Source organism: Myxocyprinus asiaticus, chromosome 39 (genome assembly GCF_019703515.2).
Source record: "Myxocyprinus asiaticus isolate MX2 ecotype Aquarium Trade chromosome 39, UBuf_Myxa_2, whole genome shotgun sequence".
NCBI lineage: Eukaryota > Metazoa > Chordata > Actinopteri > Cypriniformes > Catostomidae > Myxocyprinus > Myxocyprinus asiaticus.
Genome location: NC_059382.1, coordinates 16,133,675 through 16,147,005, shown reverse-complemented (window position 1 = coordinate 16,147,005; position 13,331 = coordinate 16,133,675). Strand labels below are relative to the sequence as shown.

Genomic DNA, 13,331 nt, shown 5'->3' with positions numbered 1-13,331 from the left:
CTGATGATGCCATTGCATCTACACTACACACTGCTCTCTCCCACCTGGAAAAAAAGAACACTTATGTTTGTAGACTACGGCCCAGCATTCAACACCATAGTGCCCTCCAAGCTAGATGAGAAACTCCGGGCTCTGGGCTTAAACAGCTCGTTGTGCAGCTGGATCCTGGACTTCCTGTCAAGCAGACGCCAGGTGGTTAGAATAGGCAGCAACATCTCCTCATCACTGACCCTCAGCACTGGAGCCCCACAGGGCTGTGTTCTCAGCCCACTCTTGTATTCCTTGTACAACATGACTGTGTGGCAACACATAGCTCCAATGCCATCATTAAGTTTGCTGATGACACAACGGTGGTAGGTCTGATCACTGACAATGATGAAACAGCCTTCAGAGAGAAGGTGCACACTCTGACACACTGGTGTCAGGAGCACAACCTCTCCCTCAACGTCAGTAAGACAAAGGAGCTTGTGGTGGACTTCAGAAGGAAAGACAGAGAACACAGTCCCATCACTATCAATGGAGCACCAGTGGAGAGAGTCAGCAGCTTCAAGTTCCTGTGTGTCCACATCACTGAGGAACTCACATGGTCCATCCACACTGAAGTCATTGTGAAGAAGGCTCATCAGCGCCTCTTCTTCCTGAGACGGCTGAGGAAGTTTGGAATGAACTGCCACATCCTCACACGGTTCTACACCAGCACTGTAGAGAGCATCCTGACTGGCTGCATCTCCGCCTGGTACGGCAATAGCACAGCCCACAACCGCAAAGCACTGCAAAGGGTGGTGCGAACTGCCAGATACATCATCGGAGGTGAGCTTCCCTCCCTCCAGGAAATATATACAAGGCGGAGTGTGAAAAAAGCTCGGAGGATCACCAGAGTCTCCAGCCACCCGAGCCATGGGCTGTTCTCACTGCTACCATCAGGCAGGCGATATCGCAGCATCAGGCCCCGCACCAGCTGACTTCATGATAGCTTCTTCCCCCAAGCAATCAGACTTTTGAACTCTTGATCTCCCACGATCAAAATACATCAGCACTGCACTTTATTACTCTTACTCTTATATCTCACACCGGACTGTCATAAATTATACTATTATAAATATATATATATATATATATATATATATATATATATATATATTCTCGCTTAACAACTTACTATCAACCGACAGCCTGAATGTCAATACAGTACAATACAACCTACTGTACATTCTATATATACAACTATATATTTTTTTTTTTATTGAATGTGTATCTATATTGTGCGTATTGTATACTGTACAGTGTATGTTATTATTTGTATATTGTGTTGTGTGTAATTATGTGTATATTAGACTTTAAATTGCGTTGTGTTAATTTGATGTTATTGTAAATTGGTATATGTCTCATCACTGTCACGACTGCTATATTGATCGGAACTGCACCCAAGAATTTCACACACCATTGCACTTGTGTATATGGCTGTGTGACAATAAATGTGATTTGATTTGATTTGATTTTGATATACAGTTGTGCTCAAAAGTTTGCATACCCTGGCAGAAATTGTGAAATTTTGGTGATAACAGAATAGCAATCATAATGATAACAGAAATCACCCAAATGGTTCTGATCAAAAGTTTACACACCCTTGAATGTTTGGCATTGTTACAGACACACAAGGTGACACACACAGGTTTAAATTGCAATTAAAGGTTAATTTCCCACACCTGTGGCTTTTTAAATTGCAATTAATGTCTGTGTATAAATAGTCAATGAGTTTGTTAGCTCTCACGTGGATGCACTGAGCAGGCTAGATACTGAGCCATGGGGAGCAGAAAAGAACTGTCAAAAGACCTGCGTAACAAGGTACTGGAACTTTATAAAGATGGAAAAGGATATAAAAAGATATCCAAAGCCTTAAAAATGCCAGTCAGTACTGTTCAATCACTTATTAAGAAGTGGAAAATTCAGGGATCTCTTGATACCAAGCCAAGGTCAGGTAGACCAAGAAAGATTTCAGCCACAACTGCCAGAAGAATTGTTCGGGATACAAAGAAAAACCCACAGGTAACCTCAGGAGAAATACAGGCTGCTCTGGAAAAAGATGGTGTGGTTGATTCATTTATACACAGACACTAATTGCAATTTAAAAAGCCACAGGTGTGGGAAATTAACCTTTAATTGCAATTTAAACCTGTGTGTGTCACCTTGTGTGTCTGTAACAGTGCCAAACATTCAAGGGTGTGTAAACTTTTGATCAGGGCCATTTGGGTGATTTCTGTTATCATTATGATTTAAAAAGGAGACAAACAACTATGTGATAATAAATGGCTTCATATGATCACTATCTATAAATAAAAGACAGTTTTTTTTTTTTTTTTTTTGCATGACCAGTCGTATTTTCAAAATCAATGCCAAAATTTCACAATTTCTGCTAGGGTATGCAAACTTTTGAGCACAACTGTATATAGATAGATAGATATATCATGATACATTGAAAATGTTCAGATTTTCTTTTAGGTTTTTATAACTACTTATTGGTCTAGTTTGACTATATATAAAAACCTTTTTCAGGACACTGTATTTTAAAGATATTTTTGTAAAAATCAAAATAACTTTGCAGATCTTTATTGTAAATGGTTTAAACAATGTTTTCCATGCTTTTTCAATTAACCATAAACAATTAATGAACATGCACCTGTGGTCGTTAAGACACTAACAGCTTGCAGATGGTAAGCAATTAAGGTCACAGTTATAAAAACTTAGGACACTAAAGAGACCTTTCTACTCATCTGCGTGAATGTGCCTTAGTCATGCTGCATGGAGGCATGAGGACTGAAGATGTGGCCGTACTGCGAGACACCTAAGACAGCGCTACAGGGAGACAAGAAAAACAGCTAATCATCGTAAAAATGATGATTTAAACAACTTTAAAGCCCAAATAATTCATGAGTTTTAACAGAAGAATTATTGTAAGAGCTTTTATGATTTTAAAAGCTTCACATTTCTGCCTTTAAACCCTCCAAAATTGGCCACCTTCACTTCCATTGTAAGTGCCTCACTGTAACTTTCTCTCTCTCTCAAAGGACAGACGATTCAAAATGAATTTTTGTGGTAACAACATTAGGCCACAAATGCTGTCGATTGAGCTTAACTTGTAGTGGACCCGGAATATTCCTTTAAGTAAGATTAATAACTGCTGTACTATTACATTGTTTAATTGTTAGTTCACAATACCTAATGCATAATAACTAATGTTAACAAATGGAACCTTATTGTAAAGTGTTACCGAGTACATTTACATCCAAGAAAGTAAACATTTTATAAATTCTATATTTGATAAAGCTGTTCGTAATCCCTTTTCTACAATTCCTTACATCTAATTATAGAAAACATTCCCTGTCTTAGGTCAGTTAGGATCACTACTTTAAGAAAGTGAAATGTCAGAATAATAGTAGAGAGAATTATTTATTCCAGCTTTTCTTTCATCACATTCCCAGTGGGTCATAAGTTTACATACACTTTAGTATTTGGTAGCATTGCCTTCAAATTGTTTAACTTGTGGAAGGCTACCCAAAAAGTCCTACCCAAGTTTCCTCACAATAATTTGCTGGAATTTTGGCCCATTCCTCCAGACAGAAATGGTGTAACTGAGTCAGTTTTGTAGGCCTCCTTGCTCGTGCACGCTTTTTCAGTTCTGCCCACAGATTTTCGATTGGATTGAGGTCAGGGCTTTGTGATGGCCACTCCAATACCTTGACTTTGTTGTCCTTAAACCATTTTGCCACAACTTTGGGGGTATGCTTGGGGTCACTGTTGTAACATTGCTGGCTGCTGGCAATGACGAAGACATGAAGATAAAGAACCCAAGTGCAGTTTATTTACAAACGTGATAACCCATAACCCTAACTACAAACGTGAAACATAAAACATAAACATGAACTTGACTATGGCTTCACATAAACGTGGCTTGACTTAAACATCTACAATCACATTCAATACCTGACAGTCGACAATGGAAAACATGAGGCTTAAATACATGGACATGGGGGAACATAAACCAATGAACAAACAGAACTGATAACAAGCTAATTAAACAATCAACCAACCAATGAAAAGACAAGACACATGAACATGGAGGGAAAACATGAAATCACATGACAAAAAAAACAGGAACTAAACTTTTCAAAATAAAAAGACATGAATCAACAAAATACACATGATAATTGTCCATTGGAAGACCCATTTGCAACAAGCTTTAACTTCCTGGCTGATGTCTTGAGATGTTGCTTCAATATATCCACATAATTTTCTTTCCTCATGATGCCATCTATTTTGTGAAGTGCACCAGTCCCTCCTGCAGCAAAGGACCCCCACAACATGATGCTGCCACCCCCATGCTTCATGGTTGGGATGGTGTTCTTTGGCTCGCAAGCCTCACCCTTTTTCCTCCAAACATAATGATGGTCATTATGGTTAAACAGTTCAATTTTTGTTTCATCAGACCAGAGGACATTTCTCCAAAAAGTAAGAACTTTGTCCCCATGTGCACTTACAAACTGTAGTCTGGCTTTTTTATGGTGGTTTTGGAGCAGTGGCTTCTTCCTTGCTGAGCAGCCTTTCAGATTATGTCACTATAGGACTCATTTTACTGTGGATATAGATACTTGGCTACCTGTTTCCTCCAACATCTTCACAAGGTCCTTTGCTGTTGTTCTAGGATTGATTTGCACTTTTCACACCAAACTACGTTCATCTCTAGGAGACAGAATGCGTCCCCATCCTGAGCGGTATGATGGCTGCGTAATCCCATGGTGTTTATACTTGCGTACTATTGTTTGTACAAATGAACGTTCAGGCACCTTCAGGCGTTTGGAAATTGCTCCCAAGGATGAACCAGACTTGTGGAAGTCCACAATTGTTTTTGTTTTTTTTCTGAGGTCTTGGCTGATTTCTTTTGATTTTCCCATGATGTCAAACAGAGGCACTGAGTTTGAAGGTAGGCCTTAAAATACAACCACAGGTACATTTCCAATTGACTCTAATTAGCCAATTACCCTAATTTGCTAATTGCCTAAAGGCATGACATAATATTCTGGAATTTTCCAAGCTGCTTAAAGGCACAGTTAACTTAGTGTATGTAAACCTCTGACCCACTGGAATTGTGGTGTAGTCATTTAAAAGTGAAACAGTCTGTCTGTAAAGTAGGTGATAAAGTAGGTGCTAAATGACTTGCCAAAACTATAGTTGCTAATTTAAAATCTGTGGCGTGGTTAAAAATGAGTTTTAATGACTTCAACCTAAGTGTATGTAAACTTCTGACTTCAACTGTATTTAAAGGTTCATAAGCATGCATTTGGCAGACACTTTTATCCATAGTCTAAAACACAAAGTTTACATTTTTATCAGCATGTGTTCCCTTGGAATCAAATCCATGATCTTGCTAAGATTATTTTAATTTTTGGGTGAACTACCCTTTAATTTACTTATAGTCCAGTCATACTGTATTTATTTTACATTGTATAACACCTGCTACAAATCTATTTAAATGATTCAATGAAAACAATGATGCTTGAATCACAGATGAGTTCTGTCTACTTGTAACTACTTAATGGTACTTAAATATTCAAGTTTTCATTACTTGAGCCAAATGAGTACATTTACTTTGCAGGCTTTTCTAAGTAATGTAAATTTTACAATGTTAAATTACATTTTTTTTTTTTTTTTCTTATCCCATTGGCAAATTATTTTCCTTGTTTTAAGCATAAACCTCAATAAAATTTGTTAGATTTATGCTTAAAAAAACAAAACAAAAAAATCCCAATAGGGCAAAAAATAAACTTAATTCAAATAAACTTCTCTAAAAACAGGTCTGAAAACAACATCTTTTGCAATTATGTTTCTTAAGCTAATTTATTTTGTTTTAAAGATGTTTACGTATTCTTACTAGACAAAAATACTGATTAAGAAAATTATCTGCAGCATATCAATGGGGTGGTAGCTATCAACACAGTTTCTCCTTCGCATTCTTTTTTTTATTCCCTCCTGTGTATTAATACCGCCTGGTGCTGGGCTTTATGGTGATGACTGCTTTCCTCTCTATGTGGATCAGTAACATGGCCACCACAGCCATGATGGTCCCTATAGTGCAGGCTGTGCTGGAGCAGCTGAACAAACAAGAGACTGAACCCCCTCAGATAACCTGTAGTGAGGGGCAGCCCCGGAACTCTGACACAGAGTATAAACAGCCAGTGAAACACAAAGACAGAGAAGGTGAGGGGAAAGAATGAATTCGAAGTGCATTCAATGAATATTACACATTTTAGTAGTAGGGGAGACCAGGGATCCATTTCCCAAAAGCATAGTAAGCCTAAGCAGATCATAGAAACCAATGGTGTGTTATGGAAGCTTCACTGTCTGGCTGAAAAGCAGCAGTTTTACACTGGCTGCTGAAAAGCATTAGTTTTGTTTGAGCTGCATTCAGAGTGTGTAAATAAACTTGCTGAAGCCGTCTCCTGCTTCCTCCTTTTGATCCAAATACGAAATCTTTTACACTGGTGCTGAAACCCCGGACAAGGAGGAAGCGGGAGATGGCTTCAGCGAACCACGTGAGTTTATTTACACACTCTGAATGCAACTCAAACAAAAATAATGCTTTTCAGGGGCCAACATAAAACTGCTGCTTTTCAGCCAGACAGTGAAGCTTCCTTAACACACACTGTACTCAGGTTCAGCTTTCTCTCTTTCAGAGGACTGGGCCGTCTTTTATCTCCCCCGACTCTCACTGTGAACATAGAAATGGTAATTAGCCACAATTCATCTCAGGTCTCAGGTCCTTACCGCTTTCTCTTTCCCTAGACAGGTGCTCGACCATGCCCTCACCTCCACAATGTTTATTTTATTTTATTTTTATTGTAAACTACCGGGAAAATTATGCACGTCTTTTTTTAGCCTATATCTCTGACAATTTTGAAGGACAATTCTGTTAAATTTATGACTCAAAATTATTATTCTCCATGTTTTTGTGGTTAAAGAAGAGCTCAATTAAATTTTCTTTGGTTGGTATTTAAAAATTTCAGACTCATTGCAGACCAACGCGGCTGCAGCTCAAGCAAATATCAATTATTATTTTTTTCATCTTCTGCAGCAGCTGCTGCGAGACGCACACGGACACATTTGGGATTTAGGTACATGAGCAGCATGCAGAACTGCCCTGCATTGTGCGGTTTCCTGCAAATTAACTAGAAAATCATGTAAGTGTAAGTGTGTTGAAGGACAGTTTTGTCTTCATACACCTAAAGCATATGCTTTCATTCTGAAACCACTTTGAAGTCTGTTCAGCAGGATACTAATCATAAAATGTATATATGAAATGCAACAGAGGTGTTTTTGTTACATTTATATTGACAAACTGTTTTTCTTAGTTGTGAAGTTTAAAATAAGCTTAAAATATTGATGTTGAGTTTACAGTTACAATTTTAATTCAGATTCATGAACAGATTAATTCGGACTCAGACTCAACTCAACTCGGACTCGATTATTTAAAGACTCGGACATGGGGCCTGGGTAGCTCAGTAAGTAAAGACACTGACTACCACCCCTGGAATCGTGATTTCGAATCCAGGGCGTGCTGAGTGACTCCAGCCAGATCTCCTAAGCAACCAACTGGCCCGGTTGCTAGGGAGGGTAGAGTCACATGGGGTGAACTCCTTCCGGTCACTATAATGTGGTTCGCTCTCGGTGGGGCATGTGGTGAGTTGTATGTGGATGCTGCAGAGAATAACGTGAAGCCTCCACATGCGCTATGTAACGTGCTCAACAAGTCACGCGATAAGATGCAACTGAGCAACTGAGATTCATCCTCCGCCACCCGGATTGAGGCGAGTCACTACGCCACCACGAGGACATAAAGCGCATTGGGAATTAGGCATTCCAAATTGGGAAAAAAAAGGGGAGAAAAAAAGACTCGGACTCAAACCCAACACTACCATGTTCAAAACTGTTTTAAAGGTGCACTCAATAATTTTTTCCTCATTAATAAAGTTTAACTTCTAAAGAAATTAAATGTAATTTTGAAACATTTGTATGATGCCATGACCACTCACTGTCATCATCCTGTTCTGTCCGCCCTTTGGTCTCTGTCTGTTTTCTGTTTGTGTGTATTTGTCGTGTGTATGTGTAATTGGCTGTGTCTGTATTTCTGTTAGCCATGTGCTTCCCTGTCCCCGCCTCCTCGTTACCCTTGTCACTCTCCCTGTTTAGTTCTTGTTATGTTAATTGCCTTCACCTGCTCCTCATTTGCCTTGCCTTTATATTGTGCCCTCTTCCCTCTTGTATTTGTCAAATTGTTTGCATTGTAGTGCTTCTTGTATCCAGTTGGTTCTGTTCCTGTTATTCACTCAGTCATTTTCTGGTTTTTGTGAGTTTTGTTACTAGTTAGTCTGTTTGTTTTGATTTGTTTTCTCTCCACTGTGAGAGTTTTGTGTTACTTGTTCTGTTTTCAGTTGTTTTAATAAAGTTATTTTTATTTTCACTCATTCCTGCATTTGATTTGGGTCCTCATTTCTGATACATTCTGTGACACTCACATGATATGAAAACTCCAATCACATCAGTAACCCTTGAAAAACTGTTTTCTTTTACATGGAGAGGGTCCCCTCATTGGGGCTGCCATGTTAAGATCCCGTGACCAGCTGAATACTACTCACTTAATGTTAGTGACCTCCCCGTGGATTAAATTAAAGGAATATTCTGGGTTCAGTTGAGTTAAGCTCAGTTGACAGTATTTGTGGCATGATATTATCACAAAAATTAATTTTGACTCATCTCTCCTTAAAAATAAAAAGGGGAAAATACAGTGAGGCACTTACAATATACTTAAAGTGAATGGAGGGTTTAAAGGCAGAAATATGAAGCTTATAATTTTATGAAAGAACTTACATTACTTCTGTTAGAACACATTAATTGAGCTGTAAGTTGTCATTTTTACAGTCATTTTAAGGTTTTAGGGTCTGTTGACATATCGTCATGGCAACGAAGTTGCATAATGTACTAAAATCTTTCACAGAAAAGGTTGGTAAGCGATTTATCACACTAAAATCATGTTAACAGGCATCTTGATTATGTCTTCTGGCTATACGTTTGAAATAGTGAGTATTTTAATGTTTACAGATTGGCCCCATTCACTTCCTCATTGTAACCCAGATTTTTTTTCTTTCTTTTTTATTTATTTATTTTAAGAAATGGAGGGGCCAGTCAAAATTTATTTTTGTAATAATATTATGTCACAAATGTTGTCAATTGAGGTTAACTTGTACTGAACCTTTAATCATGACTCAATTTCTACAATGGCATCTGTAATGGAAAACTTTTGCATTTGAATTATGTAAACTTAAATGTCTGTGTAAATCTAAACTGAATAAAGTAAAAAAAAAAAAAAAAAAATTTAAAAAAAAAGTCCAAGCAACATTTTATTTTTTATTTTTCCCCCAATTTGGAATGCCCAATTTGCTTTTAAGTCCTCTTGGTCGTGTAGTGATTTGCCTCAATCCGGGTGGCAGAGGACAAATCCCAGCTGCCTCCGTGTCTGAGACCATCAACTGTGCATCTTATCACATGGCTTGTTGAGCACGTTGCCACAGAGACAGCATGTGTGGAGGCTTCACGCCACCCACCGTGGTATCCACACTCAACTCACCACGTGCCCCACCGAGAACGAACCACATTATAGTGACCACCAGGAGGTTACCCCATGTGACTCTAACCTCCCTAGCAACTGGGCCAATTTGGTTGCTAGGAGACCTGGCTGGAGTCACTCAGCAGGCCCTGGGATTCGAACTAGCGAGCTCCAGGGGTGGTAGCCAGCGTCTTTTACCACTGAGCTACCCAGGCCCCCCCACTGAGTGCACCAAGAATTATTTTCTCCAACCTAAAATTCCAATAGTGTCATTTTTGTAATAGCTCTTTGGTAAACAAGTGAGCACAATGAAACCACACTGGCATACATTCAGGTAAAGGTCAACTACTGTATATAATGGAGGTTTTAGCTAAAAGGCTGAACTTTGTTCTTGGGTTAAGGGTATTTTTCCTAAAATGCCAGGTTGGGGTGGTTTGTCACATCTTTTTAGACCAAGTTGTTAGATGTGTTTTATATGTTGTAATTTTACACAGCTTATTAATTACAATTTCTGTTGGCCAAAACAATGGTTTGATATGTTTGTATCTATTTTCATTTTTGCTGTTTATTGTGAATTGTTTTGTGTTTCACCATTGATATTTTGCTGAAGTCATTAAATTGCCTATATTAGGCTACTTACAGGTTCCACTTACCCCATATAGTGTGACAACATGCCCCACTATAGAGTTTTTGACTGAGACACTAAATAAGTTCCCTTTTTCTTAGTGGTGGTGCACATTCTAGATGTTTCTCCAGAGACTGCCAAGCAACACGAGTGTGTGAAGAAGAGGTTCATGTCTAAAGGCATGACTCTGTATGTGTGCTATGCTGCCAGCATTGGGTGAACGGCAAAACTCACAGGCACTGGCCCCAACCTCGTACTCAAGGGTCAAATGAATCAGTAGGAGAAAAAAGAAATACTACAGTATTGTAATACTATTTCCACCACTTTGGTTTCACAACCTGAATGTAATTAACTGTACCCCTTGCTTCATCTTTCCCACAGGTTATTTCCTCAGAATGGTGATGTCATTAACTTTGCCTCATAGTTTGACTTTGCCTTTCCATACATGGTCATCATGCTGACTATAGCTTGGCTCTGGCTTCAGTTTGTTCAGTTTCAGTCTGATGAAATATTTCTCTTTATTTCTATAGAAATGTTTGACCTTTGCCTTTTGCACTCCTTTAATGTAGCATTTTTAATTTATTTCTCCAGCATTTGAAAGACATGGGGCTGTGGTGCGATGAAGTCAGAGAAGGAAATTGCCACATTTAATGTGATCCGGGAGCAGCATCTTCTGCTGGGGCCCATGTTATTTGGAGAACTTAGTGTTCTGGTTCTCTTCAGTTTGTTTGTGGTGTTGTGGTTCACCTGGGATCCTGGATTTGTGGCAGGCTGGGCAACACATATATTTAACACAGATGCAGAGTATGCATTACACTACTTATCACTAACTAAAAAGTCACTAACAAAATATGACATGCAGATAAATCATTAACAAAACCACTTATCTTAGAATAAAATCTAGATTATAATAAAACTTTACTGGATAAATTGCTTTCCTTGATTAGTGTTGAATCTTCCCATTCAGATACGTGACAGATGTTACAGTTTCCATCTTCATTGCTGTGCTGCTTTTCATTCTGCCATCAAAGCTACTGCAGTTTCTCTTGTGGTCATCAACTGCCTCTGAAATAGGAGAGAACAATCTTGCACACAAACTTTGTACACTAAAACCTGAAGCCTTCCAATCATGTTCAACAACAAAGAGTTCTAATTTCTATTTGCCTTGACGTACTGTACAGTACAGTACCTTACGGTATGTATTTATTCACAGAGCCTCAGCTCTCTCCTGCCCCCAGTCCAGCCCTGCTCACCTGGAAGGTAGCTCAAAAGAAACTGTCCTGGAATATAGTTTTGCACCTGGGTGGAGGATTTGCTTTGGCTAAACGTAGTGAGGTAAGCGTTGTCCTCTGTCCTGCATAAACAGTTGTGGTGGTGGGGGCGTTGTCGAGCACCGGCTTGTGAATGGAGAGCAAGATCGGGAGATGAGAACGGTGAGGATCATCACCTGTCATTGATTGTCTCTAACAGCTGTTTGTCATTGCAGTGAGAGTGAAGACGGTTGTAAGAGCGAGCCAGATGCCAGTGAGGGGAGAGAGAGCTGCACACACCCAGAATCTGTGTTGTGTTGAGTCTGCTAAAAAGTGAGTTTTGTTTGTAAAATAAACATACCTTTTGTGTTGGATTTCGCTGTCTCCCGCTTCCTCCTTGTACCACTTTGTGAACCTGTTACGCTGGTGTTGAAACCCAGGACTAAAGGAGGAAGAACGCCGCCATGGCGTCCTCACCACTGGAGGAAGTGATCAAGACTTCGCCAGCATTCACCAGTCACAGCATCAGCCCCTTCTCGAGCTGTGCACGGAGCAGGAGCAGTGCTTCATCTCTATCCTACAGGTCCAAACGGAGGAACGGCAGGTGATCCAGAGATTGCTACCCCAGGAGGAGGCTGCTGCTATGACCCCAGACCCCACATCTTCCCAGCCCCATGTTCTGCTGGTCAAGATGGGCCCCCAGGATGATCCAGAGGCCTTCCTGGAGCTCTTTGAGCGGACAGTGGGGGCATGCTCTTGACCAAGCACCCAGTGGGTGGTCCACTTGATCCCGCTGTTGTCCGGTGAGGCCCAATGCTCAGCACAGCAGCTACCAGTGAAGAACCTCCTGGCATATGCGGATTTGAAAAAAGCCATCTTGCAATGGGTCAGCTGGTCTACAGAGCAACAGCGCCAACATTTCCGCTCGCTGACCCTTGGCGAGCACAGCCACCTGTTTGCCTTCGCCCAGCAGCTCCGAGATGCCTGCCAGAGGTGGTTGCTGGCAAAGCAGCACATTGTCGGGTCTGTGATCGACCTCGTGGTACTGGAGCAGTTTGTCGCCCGGCTTCTGAAGGGGACGGAGGAGTGGGTCCAGTGCCATTGCCAAGTGTCGCTCCACGCGGCCATCCAGCTGGCAGAGGACAATATGGTGGCGTATTCGGCCCCGAGAACTTTTTTTCTCTATCCTGTCTCCCCTCCTTCTCTTCCCTCCCCTTCCTCCCGTCCTGTTCCTCCTCCCCGGAAATGGGGGGTTCCCCGTCCCAAACCGGCTCCCCGGCTTTGGGGACTGCACCATCCGCCGGTTTCCCCTGTCCCTCTCTGCTCTCACTCACAGGTTGCAGGCTGCTCACATTGCAGTCTGGGGCAGTTTGCTGGAGCTGTGGAGAACCTGGGCATTTCCAGGACCAATGCCCGGTGATGGAGGTGGAGACAGTGGTTCGGGTCCCTGAAGTACCCCCGATCGAGCTGGGATGTACCGTATACCTGTGAGTATTAAGGGGGGTACATGCCAGGCCTTGGTGGATTCGTGTTGCAACCAAACTTCAATCCATCAATGCCTGGTTCAAGACGAGGCTTTGGGTGGTAGTCACAGGGTGAAGGTGAGGTGTGTGCATGGTGATATCCACGATTATCCGGTAGTGACCATTACTATTCAATTTCAGGGACAAAAACATAGTGTTAAGGCTGAGGTTAGTCCCCGCCTCACCCATCTGCTAATCTTGGGTATGAATTGGCTGGCATTTACCACTTTTTTGCAGGACATATTTGTGGATGGGTCCTGTAACAAAGTGTCTCGGTG

The 13,331-nt window shown here is 40.8% G+C and overlaps 1 pseudogene; it reads left to right on the top strand.

Annotated features, from left to right (window-relative positions):
* The first annotated feature begins 6,035 nt into the window (after positions 1-6,035).
* Positions 6,036-12,290, top strand: LOC127429667 (Na(+)/citrate cotransporter-like; annotated as a pseudogene).
* The last annotated feature ends 1,041 nt before the right edge of the window (positions 12,291-13,331 follow it).